This window comes from Rattus norvegicus, chromosome 2, assembly GCF_021556685.1.
Source record: "Rattus norvegicus strain SHRSP/BbbUtx chromosome 2, alternate assembly SHRSP_T2T, whole genome shotgun sequence".
In the NCBI taxonomy this organism is placed as follows: Eukaryota; Metazoa; Chordata; class Mammalia; order Rodentia; family Muridae; genus Rattus; species Rattus norvegicus.
This window is the reverse complement of record NC_141535.1, coordinates 195,216,510-195,230,596: the sequence shown is the minus strand read 5'-3', so window position 1 is coordinate 195,230,596 and position 14,087 is coordinate 195,216,510. Positions and strand designations below refer to the sequence as shown.

General features: G+C 46.7%; 1 protein-coding gene across 3 annotated transcripts in view; it reads right to left on the bottom strand.

The window, feature by feature from the left end:
* Window positions 1-14,087, bottom strand: part of Kcnd3 (potassium voltage-gated channel subfamily D member 3) — a 217,599-nt gene that overhangs the window by 16,030 nt on the left and 187,482 nt on the right.

Genomic DNA, 14,087 nt, shown 5'->3' with positions numbered 1-14,087 from the left:
AGGGAGGATAGTGGAACAGGGTGATAGGAGGGGGAAAGGGGAATAACAGGAGGAGAGGCTTAAGAGGGGTGAGGGATAGGAGGGAGGGCAAGGAGGGGTGGGGAGGGATGACTAATTCCAAGGATGTTTGAGAAAGCTAAATAGTAACCTACTATTTTATAGCCATGTATATTATATACACACATATACATATATACATACATATATATGAAAATATATATAATACAAAAGAGTTAATTGTAGTTATTCTGCATAGGACTTAATGCTTCTCCCAGAAGCTATAGGTTGCCAAATAAAAAGCCCAGTGCTGAGTGTAAGATATCTCCCCTTGAGTTGTCAAAGGTGTCCTGGAGACCCCCGAAACAACACAGTCTATTGCCACTGCTCTGGTTTGACCACCAGAACTTGGTAAGACTCTAAAGACAGCACACACACTCATCACAGGGCATGGAGAAATCAGTCAAGTTGGTACTGACCAGGAAGCTTCCTCCCTGCTGGGCAGTTTTCACAGCATTACAAAGTGCTAGGCAGGCTTCTGGGGTTGGGGGAAGTCAACAACAGTCTTACCCTGCTGTGAACCCTGTAAACTGTAATGATGTCAAGATATGATGACAAGGCAGAATGAATGTTATGGGGCAACCAAGAACTTGTGTTTAGGTTTAGGGCCTGATCCACAGGAGTCCCCACCCCTAAATGAGGAGCTATAAACATTTGATAGCTTTTAGTAGGGAGGAACTGTCAGCTTTCTGTGAAGATATGGCTCCTGGGAAATCAAACACAATCCAGGGGTGGCCCCACACCCAGAAGTACATGGGCAGCACAAACTGGAGTTGATGAAAGGTCAGAGACATTTCTTTGTGAGTAGATGGTGGTTGATGCAGAAATGAACAACTGTTCAAGTTCAGAGAACACCTGACTGTGCCATGCTCTGCCACAAATGAGGCACCTGTAATCATATTTATGTCCCCAGGCTCAGGGACAATCGTAGATGAAGGGACAGAAAGATTATAAGACTCAGAGGTAGGGGAAGCCCGAATCTAAAGAGTGTCCTCTAGCCATGACAGAATGGCAGTTCTCATGAACTTGTAGAAACTGTATTTGCCTCCACAAGGTCAAGCCAGTTAGTGTGGCTTTAGCATGAAGTGAGATGGGCTTCAAGCGTCCCCACAGCTAACTGAGGAGATATGGATGTTTGATGGCTTTGGGGGAAGCATGGACAGTCAGTTTTCTTTGAAGATATGGCTCATGGTAGGTTGATCACTCTCTAGTGAGTGGCTGCACACCAAGAAATATATAGACAGCACAAATTGGAGTTGATTGATGCAACAACCAAAGGAGGAAGAGGAGGAGGAGGAGAAGAATGATGATGAAGAGGAGGAGGAAGAGGGGGAGAAGTTGTTGTAGCAGTAGTAGTAGAAAATTGGGGCAGCTAGGAAAGATGTGTGCTGGTTATTTTTGTGTCAACCTGACAAAAGCTAAAGTCATTTTGGAAGAGGGACTCTCAATTGAGAAACTGCATATAGGTAAGTCTGTTCAGTGTTTCTTTCATTAGTGATTTATGTGGGAGGGTTCAGTCTACTTTAGGTAGTGCCAGCCCTGGGCAGGTGGTCCTGAGCTGTATAAGGAAGTAGGCTGAGTAAGCCAATAGGAACAAGCCAACAAGCACTGTTCCTCCATGGATCTGCCTCAGTTCCTGCCTCCAGGCTCCTGTCTTGAATTTCTGTTCTGACTTCTTTCTGTGACCGAGTGTGATCTAAGAGTTGTGAGATGAGATGGCCATTTTCCTCCCCAAGTTTCTTTTGATCATGGTATTTTATCCATCGCTAGAAAATCTAGCTAACAGGGAGCATCTGAGAAGGATTATGGGAAGCGTGTTGATAAATATGATCAAAATATGTTTTGAATGAAATTCTCAAAGATGTCTATTAAACTAAAGCAGTTATTAAAAGTCCTAACGACCCTATGACATGTGGCTGTTTCTATGAAGAGAACAGAGATGAATGCTGTGGTTAGGGAAGGTCTCACTGAGATAAGATCTGAAGTGTAATTCCCAGCCATGCAAAACACCTGGGTCTGGGTGTACCAGGCAGAAGGACGTACAGAGACCTCAGGTAATACAAATAGTTCTTTCCAAAAATTATCTAGGGGTCAGCAGGGCTGCACACAGAGAAGAGGGGATAATATACAGAAGGCTGAGAAGGTAGGCAGGACACAGCATTCAGCATCCAGTATGTGGCTGAGGGAGGGGTTTGGATCTGAGTCCAAACACATGAGGAGTCACTGGTGAGTTTGAGACAGAAGAGCAGCCAAGCTCTCATGTATGATAACAAAGAAAACAAACTCAGTTCTGTTCATGTGAGGACTTATAACTTACAAAGCTCTTAGAGGTTTACCTCCCATGAGCCCAGGAGTCCTTTGAACTTCAAATTCTTTACCCTGTTGTACACATGAAGTGACTGAGGCCTCCGTTCTTGCATAGTTTGGCTGTGTGTAGCTGAGATAGAGCCTGCTCATCTTGACTATCTCCTTTCTACCAATCATACCGTCTCAGAGATTCGTGTGGTCTCCGACACTCAACCCCCTTAGCCACTCTGGAATAATGCTGGACTCCTCCCAGCTTGGAACTCTCTTAAGTGTTTCACACGATGGCTGTTGCCCCTGGGATCAGTGTGGCCTGGCCCTTGCTCAGCCCCAGGCAGGCTGGCCTGAGCCTCCTTCCTGCAATCAATAAGATGCTCTCCAAAGCAGTTATGTTTAGCCTCCTCTTTACCAAGATAATTTAGAGGCCTTATGAAGGAAAGAACTATGAGGATTCCCTTGGTCAAAGCTGTGAGCCGTCTATGTCTGTAGCATGTCCGAGGAATGGTTGATGCTAAAATGAAGAAACGTAAAGGCAGTGATACTGAGGGGATCCACATGTCCTGGGTTTCCACAGAGGATGTGGAAGGTGACAGATTAGCCATGTTGGAAGCCTGAGTTCCTGACCTGAAAAGTAGTCCTGAGAACTGTTTTCCTCCCCTTTCCTTCTCACTGAACAGAGCCCTGAGTTCTGGCTTAAGCTGTCTCAGGCACATGCTACCATTAGGAGCAGTTCTGATCCTTCTGTGACCACCTTTACCTCTTCTTGGACACTCAGGAAATGGGGGGGGGTGAGAGCTTGGATTTTTTTTTACTAAGATGATCTGGGCTGAGACCCTCCTAGGCCACCATTAAATCACTGTGTGATTTTGAGGAGCTTTTACTTTGGACCTCAGGTTCTTTTATAAAGAGAGAACAACAAGGGCAACCAGTGTTAGGACCTCATTTGATACACGTAGGTGATGGACTGAAACACATTCACTTCTCTGCAGGCGTTCTGGAAACCATGATTTCTGTTGATCGGGAGCTCTAAAGATAGAGATTGTGTTTCAAATCCACACAATCCCAGTGAGGATGACGAGCAGTTTCTATGCAATAGATCATATTAGTTGAGCTTCTCAGATGACATGACAGACTGAAAGGTGGCTACGCCTCCACCACCATGGAGGAGTCTAAAGACGGCAGGCCAGAAGCGGGAGTCAGGAGGGCTGCATTAGACAGTGGCTGTGGCTGGTGAGAATCCTGAGCAAAACATGGTGGTGGTTTTAGACATTTGAAGAAGTAACGGGGAGGAGAGCTATAGCCACTGCTGGACAGATGGTCTGAGGGAGCAGATGACGGAGAAAACAGAACAACTCCACTCTGCCGAGAGGAACGCATTTCATACGGAGAAGACTGGGACCTATGCCCATCAGAAGGGTTTGGAGTTTGATGTCTGGGGGCGGGGGGAGTGGGCATGTACCTAGCTAGACTCAGTGGATTCCCTCACAGATGTACACAGCCCTACATGGAGATAGGAGGGAATTACAGGCAGGGCTGCAGAACCACTTCATGAGATCCCCGATCACAGTGTAACAGAGTAACACCAAGAGGCTAGAGGCTTACGATGGCTTTGTTGGTATTTTGAAATCGAGAAACCACAAACCAACAGGCTTGGCATCCATCGCTTCCGCCATCAGATTGCTGGCAGAACGCAGAGGCAGATTATTAAGCGGACAGCTTGTGAACTCTTGGAAAGTAAGCCGTGTTTGCTTTGTTATGCACACATCTTGCCAACTTAACCTTATTTCTTGTTTTGAGAGTGAGGTTAATGGGCTGGCAGATCAGGAGATGGCTAGAGGCCCATCCCGGCGTGACTTTGTAGGATGTCTTTTTGCCCCAGTTCTTTACAGTCTTGACAAGCTAGAGGAAGTGGTGTGGATGCAGAAGTGATTAGGAGAGGCTGAGCAACCATCTCGAGTCTGGCACTTCTTCAGGACAACCAACCGTGCTCATATGCCAACCAAAGAAGCACACAGCCCTGCTAGGACGGTCTCCTTTAGGGAAGGCATAAACATTCATGAAATAAAGAAGGGATCTACAGTTAGGTTTCCAGCATGTGTCCCAGAATCTTCCAGCAACTTGTATAAAACCAGAGGGAGGCAGTATGGCCTAATAATTGGGAGACGAGCTGGAATCAGACCTGGGTTTACACCCTGGGCCAGGATGACTCACTAATGAGTCAAATGACCCTGGGCAGTTTATTTAACCTGCGCCTGTTCCACCTATAGAAAGGGCTTCACATCCTCAGAACTGTGATAATAATTTAAAAACTTAGTTCCGTGCTTGAGTAATTGTTGTATATTACCCAAGCATGGATACAACTTGGGTAAAAGTTGTCTATAGTGTGGTGGGCTTGTTTTTCTGTTCATAGACTACTGTGTGGCCCTCACTCATCGACAGAACGTGAACTCTGTCTAGGAAAGCTGCTAGTCACAAGTTGGCCACGCTGTTCTCATTCCCTCTGGTCCTAGCAAGTTCCAAATAAGGCTGGGTCTTCCCTAAGCGAGGCCAATGAGTTTCCATCCCAGATTTATTGTTGACCACTTTGTTGAGATACAGAAAGTACACTAAAGTTCTACTAGGTAAGTTGAATATTTCATCAACTTTTATCATAGTTGTCTAGTTGTACTTTCTACCACTCTGTGGTAATCATTTGTTTCTATGAGGAATCAAATCCAGGGCTACACATTCTAAGGAAAGTGTACTACCGGCAAGTTGCTTCTTTCTCCACCACCTCCTCCTCCTCCTCTCCCTCTTCCTCTTCATCTTCCTCCTCTTCTTCTTGTTCCCCCATCCCTCCCTCCCTCTCCTTTCTTATTTCTGCTGTGTGGGTGTGCATGTGCGTGCGTGCGTGCGTGTGTGTGCGTGTGTGTGTGTGTATGTGCGTGCGTGTGTGTGCATGTGCGTGCGTGCGTGTGTGTGTGTGTGTGTGTGTGTGTACCTGTTGGAGAATGAACCCAGGGCTTGCTGCATGCTACACAAATGTCCCACCATGGAGCTATATCACATCCATGGGTCATCTTTATGACTCGTCAAAACCACACATTAGAAGTCTGAGACCATCCACAGCCCACTGATGCTGTCTCTGTAGGCCTCCCTACTTCGGATGTTTATCTCATGAACCACAGAACTTGTGTCTGACTTCTTTTTATTCATTGTGTTTAAGAGTCAACTCCTTCTTAGGGCTCTACAATATTCACTTGTGAGGCTAGGTCACCTTCTGTTAACCGAGTCACCAGCTGACAAGCAACAGGGTTGTTTCCACAGTTTACCAATTTTGCAGGCTGCTTCTTCACAACAAGGGAACAGCCGTGTATTAGCTTTTAAATGGCTGTGTTCTCATGAGCTGGGTCACATAGTAATGTTTAACAGTGCGAGGTATTGCCAGGCTCTTTTGAACAGAATAACATTTATAATCCCATCAGTGATGACTATGGGGTCTGGTGTACTCTTATCTAAGATAACACTGGTTAGTTTCTGTCTTTGTGATTATGGCTTCTGTAGTGAGTTCAAAGTGGGAGCTCAGTGCCTTTTGAATTGCATTTTTCTGATGGCTAGTGGTGCTGGAATCTTCCTCCCTCTTCTGGATTGTATCTTGTAGTATACATCACTTTAGCATGTCACCATGTGCTACTTAAGCTTGTTGAAAGTGTTCTCTGGGAGTGAGCTCCCTCCCTTGCTGTCTACAAAATTCTGTCTTAGAACAGGTTGCTCCCTCCTAACTCTGTAATAAGGAGAAAGAAAACCATCAAAATGGCTAAGGGCTTTAAAACATTGTATCATTGAGAACAGCTAGAAGATAAATTATTTCCCACCATGGTTGTTATTGTTTACACTATACCATTAAATGCATACCTTTGGGACGGGAAGCCAGAAACCCAACCATGAAGGAGATGGAAAGGTCTTTCTGCTCAGGACTCTCATCAGGAACTGCAGCTGACTGCCTCAGTTTCCCCCGCCTGGCTCTGCTGGATGAGTGTAAGCACCCAATGTGACGATGTTATTTGTCTGTTTTTTGTTCTTTTACTTGGAAGCCTCACCTCAACCTGTGTGAATGCTCTACTCTGCCTGGGACTCTCTCAATCAAGAACTCCAGCTGGCTGCCTCAACAATGCCTCCCCAGTCAATTCCTGCTGGATGCTTGTAAGCCCTGAGTCTGATGCGTCTACCTATTATTTGCTTTCTCAGTCAGGTGACTCCAGTCATCTCTGTTGGAGGCTTGGAGTGCTCGATTTGGCGCTGTTTTGCCATCTATCTGCTGCTTCAGCCTACCTGTTCCTTGCTATTTACTCCTTTTCCTTTTGCTTGCCCCACTCATTCAAAACCAAAAGCAAGGCTATTGTAGCTCATTCCTAGACCACACAGAGTACACCTTTGGGACCAGATCAATCTCTTTCACAGAACTTGAAGCTTCAAAACACCAGTCTATGGAGCTATTGGCAGCTACTGTCTCTGCAGTGGGTAAAGACCACACTGCTGTTAGGAAAGACAAGGACTGAAGCACAGAAAGGGATCAAAGGTGGAGTGTGATGGGGTTTGAGCTGTGGTTCTAGCTGTTGTTGAAGGCCAGCTGTACCCTCAACTTCCCCAGATCTCAGTGGTTTGGCCCATCCCCTCCGCCCCCTGTGGATCCAGCCCAACAGTGGTTATTATTTTTGCTTTCTCTTCTTTCATTTGGAGCCAATAAAGATGGTGACCAAGCTGCCACTGTTGATTGTCCTAAGGCGTTTTCAAGTTTCTTGATGATAGAGTAACTGTGAAGTGGAGTCTTTAGGAGGCCAAGGGATTTTCACAGGTGGTAATCATGGGTGAAATCAGCCAGGTTAATTTTAACAAAGACAAATGATACCACCAGCATTTGATTCAAGCAATCAATGACTTGCATAGCTGACAGAAATCTATATTAAAAGAAGAAGAAGAAGGTGTGGGGAATTGAACTTCAGCACTGTCCATCAGTGTGACAGTTTCTGAACTCCTCATGCCACCTTGACAGGAGAACAAGAGACATTGACAGGAGACCAGATCCCACCCAGGAAGGTGATTTAGGGAGTGGTTCTTCTCAATTCCTGATGCACATGGCTGCATTTCCAGGCTGTGCTACATGTTACAAGCCAGGCACCCTTACATACCTATAGCAGATTGCCTAACTGAATCCCACATGGAGAGGAGGCCACGATGCAGAATTATATTGAAATCTGCCATCTAAACAATGGGAACATTTTGCTTGAAGGAGTAGGACTGGGGTGAGGGTGGGGTTATGGAGGGAAGAAGTGCTGGATTATATTAATCCTGTGCTGTGCTGGATGAGGACTTCATCCTCACCTGTGGGGCTTATGGTAGCCCCCCCACCCCCACTCTCAGGCAGGGGTGAGAAGCCAAAGTCTATGGAGGACGAGACTGTGCTCAAGGTCAGTCTTGTAGCAAGAGGCAGAATAGTTGAGTTGTACCTGCGCTCTCCTACAGTCCTCTTCTGCCCTTTACTTCCTTCTCTCCCAGTCAGGAGAAGAAAGAAAGGAGTGAGTGGAGCTGGGTTGATGACAGTTCAGGAAGAGAGCTCTGAGGACTCAGCTGGAACCGTCTCCCTCTTCTCCACCCAATTCCACATCCCTAGTAGTTGCAGTATGGTACAGTGATCGAAACCGTGGGTCCTGAGTGCCAGCCTGCCTGCTGAGTGCCCAATGCCTGGCTTTGCCACTGACTGGTGGCTTTGGGCATATTACTTGCCTTCTTTTTTTTGGTGCCCTGGTATTTGTAGAATGGTGGAGGAAATGAGTCTCTGTCTCTGAAAGTGTTCTCTCTTCACAGGCATTTATCAGGTAAGCTTAGGCCACTGTTAGTTCTAGGCTGGACTTTTGCAAAGGCCTATAGACATGACTTCTTATGTTAACCAAAGATGTATGTGCTTAAAATGCAAATCTAAGGGTGTCATCGTCCTGCTCAATGTGTATCAAGAGATGTATGTGGCACACACAGGCAGAAAGGCCACAGGCAGTGCAACATGTAAAGACCATGGATAGTTGGCAATGCTGAGACAACATGCCTGTCACTTAGCAAGCCAAAGTAATAACCAGGATGGTCAAGGGCAGGTGTGTCAGGTGGGGGGCACACAATTGGTGATGGTTCCAAGTCCCAGTGGAAGCATGTGGCTTGCTTTCTCTGAGGAATTTCAAAAGAGGGTCAAGGGGGGAAAATAAAAATAAAAAAATCTCCGAGCTTAGAAAATCATTTAAACACAGAGAGTCATCTCTATTCCAAGTCCCCCCCCCCCAATTCCACCCTGGCTATGTAGGTGCATAGTATAGGGGCGAGAAAGCCTTTCCTGGAGCAACTGAGATGGCTCAGTGGGTAAAGGGGCTTGTTGCCAAACTTCACACTCTGAGTTCAATTCATGTGGCAGAAGAGAGAAATGACTCCATCAAGTTGTCCTCTGACTTCCACATGTGTGCTCTCCCTCCCCCCAATAAACAAGCAAGTCTAAATAAAATGTAAAACAAAGGTGATGTTTGAGGCACAGGAGACGGGACTCCACCCGCTAGCACGGGCACCTGTCTGTACTGCACAGGTGGGAATCCAGGATTCGGCGCTCTCTGCTTCCCGCCCCTTCCTTTAGCATGTCCTCAGAAATCCACAGTGATGTCTGGGCTGAGGCAAGAGCATGGAAGCTTACCTCCCTAATACAGAAGGCTAATTAATTTGTATTAGGGCTTAGGGATAATTAAACTTTTTATCTGAACTTAAGCTGCACAAACCACCCGCCTTGTACAGTTAATTGCGCCTTCGTTTCCTCCTCCAGGTGCCAGAAGATAAGTGCAGCTGAGCTGGAGGCTGCTTCTGCCTGCCTCTCGGGTGGGGCCAGAAGACCACTGGGGGAGTCCACTGTCACTGCATGCCAAGGGACTGTCCCTTTACTGCCACACTGTAGCAGCCCAATCAAGGAGGCTCATCCCTGATGCACCTCTACAAAGACCAAGTCTTGGCTACGCTGCCACACCTGGTCCCGAGTCTACCTTCTTCTCTAAGAAGCAATGACGAAGGCTTCTTCTTTGGGTGGGAACAGGAGAAGAGCCCTGAGGACTGGCTGGGCCACTGTGGTGAACCCTGGGAACTCAGAACTCTTGGTTCCTTCCAAGTGCATGAGCCCAGAGGACAAGAAGCACGTAAAAAACATTGAGCTGTTTTCTCTGGATAAACAAGGGTGCAGCCTCTCTCCGTGCCCTGGCCCTCTTCTGTGAGGCGGTGTGGCTGGAATGTGTGCATTTCAGTTTTTCTCCCCTGTCTGGGACACCACACATCACTTCATTTGCTCCCCCCAACACCCTAAGAAGGAGATGCATTGTTATCCTCAGATTATAGACCAAGAAACCAAAGAGCATTGTCAAGGTCACCTGGCCATCTAGTTGCAGAACTGGGATATGGGAGGGTCTCTTTGACTCCAGAGTCCCCGTGAACAACTGCTAGTCACTCTAAAGCTGTGGTCTGGAGGGGCCAACATGGCAGATGGCAGCAGGGCCCAAGAGTAAGGGAGAAATTTCTTTTTAGAAGGGATTCCTGAGGGAAAATTTAGAAGGGAAAATGAAGCAAAACTCCCTCAACTAAAACACACACCCTGCCGCTCATGTCTTCAAAGTGAGATGCTTCTTGGTGCTCATCTGCTAAGTAAGTCCCAGCTCCAACTGGGAGCAGAAAGATTGTTAACCCTAAGGAGTAGACCCACAGAGGAGAGCAGAGACTCAGAGTAGGGCCAACAGCCACAAAGGAAGCGATAGCTTAGCAGTAGTTTGTGTGTGTGTGTGAGTGTATGTGTGTGAGTGTGTGTGTGTGTGTGTGTGTGAGTGTGTGTGTGTGTTTTGTTTATATTTTTGTTTTGTTTTCTTGAGACAGGGCATCATATACCCCAGCTGGCCTTGAAGTCTTTGTGTAGCTGAGACTTGCCTTGAACTCCTGTCTCTCTTGCCTCCATCCCCCAAGTGCTAGGATCATAGGCACATGGCTCTTTACCCAGTAGTGATCTGTTTTCATTGGGCATCAGTGTGGGTCATATAGTCCTCAGCAGCCTTTCTTCTGGGGTAAGTTAACTGAAGATCAGGTTAAAGACACACTCAGGCTCACCATTCTGGGACTACAAACCAGGCAGGCTGACTTTAGGGCACTCTTGTCTTCACTGTGCCTTCCTGTAGGAAAGGACAGAAAAGCCTAAGGAGAAAGGGCAGCCCAGAGAGAGGAAAAGGAGATGGCAAGGGTAGAAGCTCACTGAGATGCTCCTCTGTGCTGAGGATAATATTCTAGGTCTATCTATACACACAGACCCCAGAGAAGGGCTACGTGAATTTCTAGGCCACTTTCTAGGTTTTCATTGCTAGACAAGGTTACTACCAGTCACAAATGCAGGCTCTTGCCAAGAGATGGGCAACACTATTAATCTCCTCACCTTGCTTTCTCAAAAGCCAGGCTGGGTGACAAAGCTGATACTCCAAACCAGGGTTTCAAATCTTAGTGTGCATGGGAACAACCTGGAGGCCATAGTAAATCAGGCTGCTAGGCCCTAACCAGTGACTTCTGATTCTGCAGATCCATGGTGGCACTGGCAAACCTGCACTCAAGGTTTCTAGGTGACATTGATATTGGTGATTTGGGAACCACACACCTCTAAACCATGTTTTTCCCATGTGACACATTTCTATAGACTCAGAATGTCAAGGGCAGGGTGTACAGCCGCCAGCTTCTGGTTACGTAAGTCACACCACAAACGAGGAGACTTAAGAAAAGTTCTGAGTTAGAGGGAGAGCCTGCCTGATGGTGCAGAGTGAGGTGCTGTTGACAGCATATAATGCACATGTGCATGCAAACACACAGATAAACACAGAGGCAGACGCATGAACATACAGACACAAATGCAGACACATCCACGAATAAACATAAACACACACAACAAACACAGATACAGTTAGATGCACAAACACAGCCCCCTTCTCTCCCGTTCTCCCGCCGCCCATGCTTCCTCTACATTGGAAAATCCATGCTCCCAGAGGCTGCAGGCCTCTCCACGACCTCTAACTTCCCTCCGAGTCCTTCTTTCCACTGAGAATGATCTGCTCTGGCAGCCCACACGCTTATTTCCAGATGTTGTTCAAATGTCACCTCCTCGGGCTCACCTTGACTTGGCAGTTGGCATAGCTGTCACTCCTGTCTTTGTCATCCATCAGGGCACCGACTCCTTTATGCCCTAAGAGACCTTGCGAAATGTCAGTTTTCCTCATCGGTTAAGGGCAGTCTGAAGGGGGAACTACTCATCTCTGGATCCCGGGTGCCCAATACGCTGCCTAGCGCACAGTAAGGACTCAACAGCACACAAGTCCATGAGAGTAAAGCAAGCTCTTCCTACTGTGTGGTTCTGTGAACTGGATTGGCCTTGGGGCTAACAAACCAAACTGCAAGCTCTAGAAAGGCAGAGATATGTACAAACTGTGCCCAGCACAGGCCAGACACTCAAGAGACTTGCTGAATGAGTGAAGAAACCATAAATTATTTTTCAGTGGGATTTTTCTTTTGGACAACTAGATCTCCAGAGGGTTCTATTGCCATAGGATATCTACCTCCTAAATGTGCTTAAATCAAAAAGTTGCATTTATTTATTTTTATTTATCTGTATGTGCCTATATAAGTTTATGTGCACCATATACATGCGGGTGCCAAGCAGGTTAAAGAGGGTGCTGGATCCCCTGGAGCCGGAGTGACAGGTGGGTGTGAGCCTGTCGTATGTGCTGGGAACTGAAAGTGAGCTCTCTGGAAAGCAGTAAGCACTCTTAATTTTTGAGCTATCTCTCCAGCGCCCTGCAGTTACTTCCTGATGAGATGTGTGGTTCACTTGAAGCAGATAAAATTCTGTTTTACTCCAATAAGAAGGAACCCATCACAAGGCAGAATCACAACCGAGGAGTGAGTAGGGAGCAGAGGAAGAACACCACTGTTCTGAGGCATAAGCCAACAAGAGCCCAGTGGTCTGGGATTTGCTCCTGGGCCAACAGGAACAAAGGACTACAGAAAACTAAGTTCAGTCCTGGGAGCAGACTCAATGGCTCCCAGAAGTCAACACCATATTTAAATCCTGCCCTCATGGAGACTCTTTAACCTGGGCCTTCAGAATTTCCACACGTCAAGAAAACAAGAACCACAAGGAAGGAAGCAATTGTGGTTAAGGGACAGAGGAGGAAAGTGGATTCAGACGTTAGAGTTATGATACAGAGTACTTATCTATGAAATGTTCTGTGAAACAACCAAAACTGGAGTTGCAAAAGTGAGCGAGAGTAGAACACTTCTGGGCAGCTTGGGGCAGGGACCCAAAGTCAGCACTTCCAGAAAGGTGCTCCGGGCAGCAGTGCGGGACGGCAGCTCTTGCTTATTGCTTCCTGCTTGCAAAGCACCCGGCCCAAAGGTGGGGCCGGGGACTAGAACTTCAGTCCAGTTCCTTCTTGTGGACAGCTTTGCAACTGGATCTTCAGATTTTCTTGTGAAAATGGTTCTATATGTTCCTGAATTTCAGGAATGACATGGAAAATTCCTTATGTTCAAGAGTAAGAACTGGCCTCACATTCTGGCTGGACAGTTCGAATCACCTGGCTGAGTGACCCCCTCTTAAGGAAGGTACACTCTCCTGGAGTCGTGATAAAGCGATAAGGAGAATAACTAGCATTTGATGAGATAACATGTGTTTCTTTACCAACTCCCCGGTGTCTCCATAAGATGACACGGGTCCTGTTGTGTTAGCCCACCTGACACAGAAAAGAGTAACTTCTCCCTTTTCTTTTCTCTTTCTCTTCTTTCAGATGCCGACCAGAACCTAAATTAATTAATTAATTAATTAATTTGATACCCTGGGCCTTCACTCTTTTTCTACAGCTCCTTCTGCTTGCCACCATGTGGCTGATCTCCATGGCAACGGAACTCCAGCAGCACAGCTTTTCTCTGTTCTCACAGTCCTGGCAGCTGTTGAGACTTACAGTTTACCTGCCCTGAGATTTTCTTTTAAATTCTCATGGAATTGTTTTCAAGCTTCAACCAACCAGCCAGCCAATCAGGATCTACTAGGATGGGGTGAAAAAGAATCAGTTCTAGGAGTAAAAAGTTAAAACTCCCACATTCATTAGGACTGAGAGTAATGATATCGGTTATCCTCACGATAGGATATCTCCTACAGAAGACCCTCTCTTTTCAAACTAATTCTTGAGGACCCCCATGTTGTTCCTTGCTTCTGGTCCTGCGTTCATTCCTAGTGTGACTAGTCGGAAAGCAGTAAAAAGCAGAGTGTGTGTGTGTGTGTGTGTGTGTGTGTGTGTGTGTGTGTGTGTGTGTGTGCATGCGCGCGCGCTAACCTTATCTCTGAAAGAAGCAATCTCAGTAGCCACACACTGCAGAGCTGAGCAAAGCTAGGTTACTATGAAGCCCAGTCTTTTTGGGTCCCCTGAAAAGCCCACTGACATGGACCAGCAGGGGTGGTGAATAGACAGCAAACCAACAGAAAAACTAGATGGGGATAGAATAGCAAGTGTCATCCGTCCATCTGTGGATAGAAACCAGGGAGAGACACAATCAAGTTCACCACTGGTCTCCCCTCAGAGAGCACATTCGGGTGGAAGCTGGGGTTTGCTTATTTACAATGGCACTTCCTAAATCTCTGGGCAGTTGTTCCC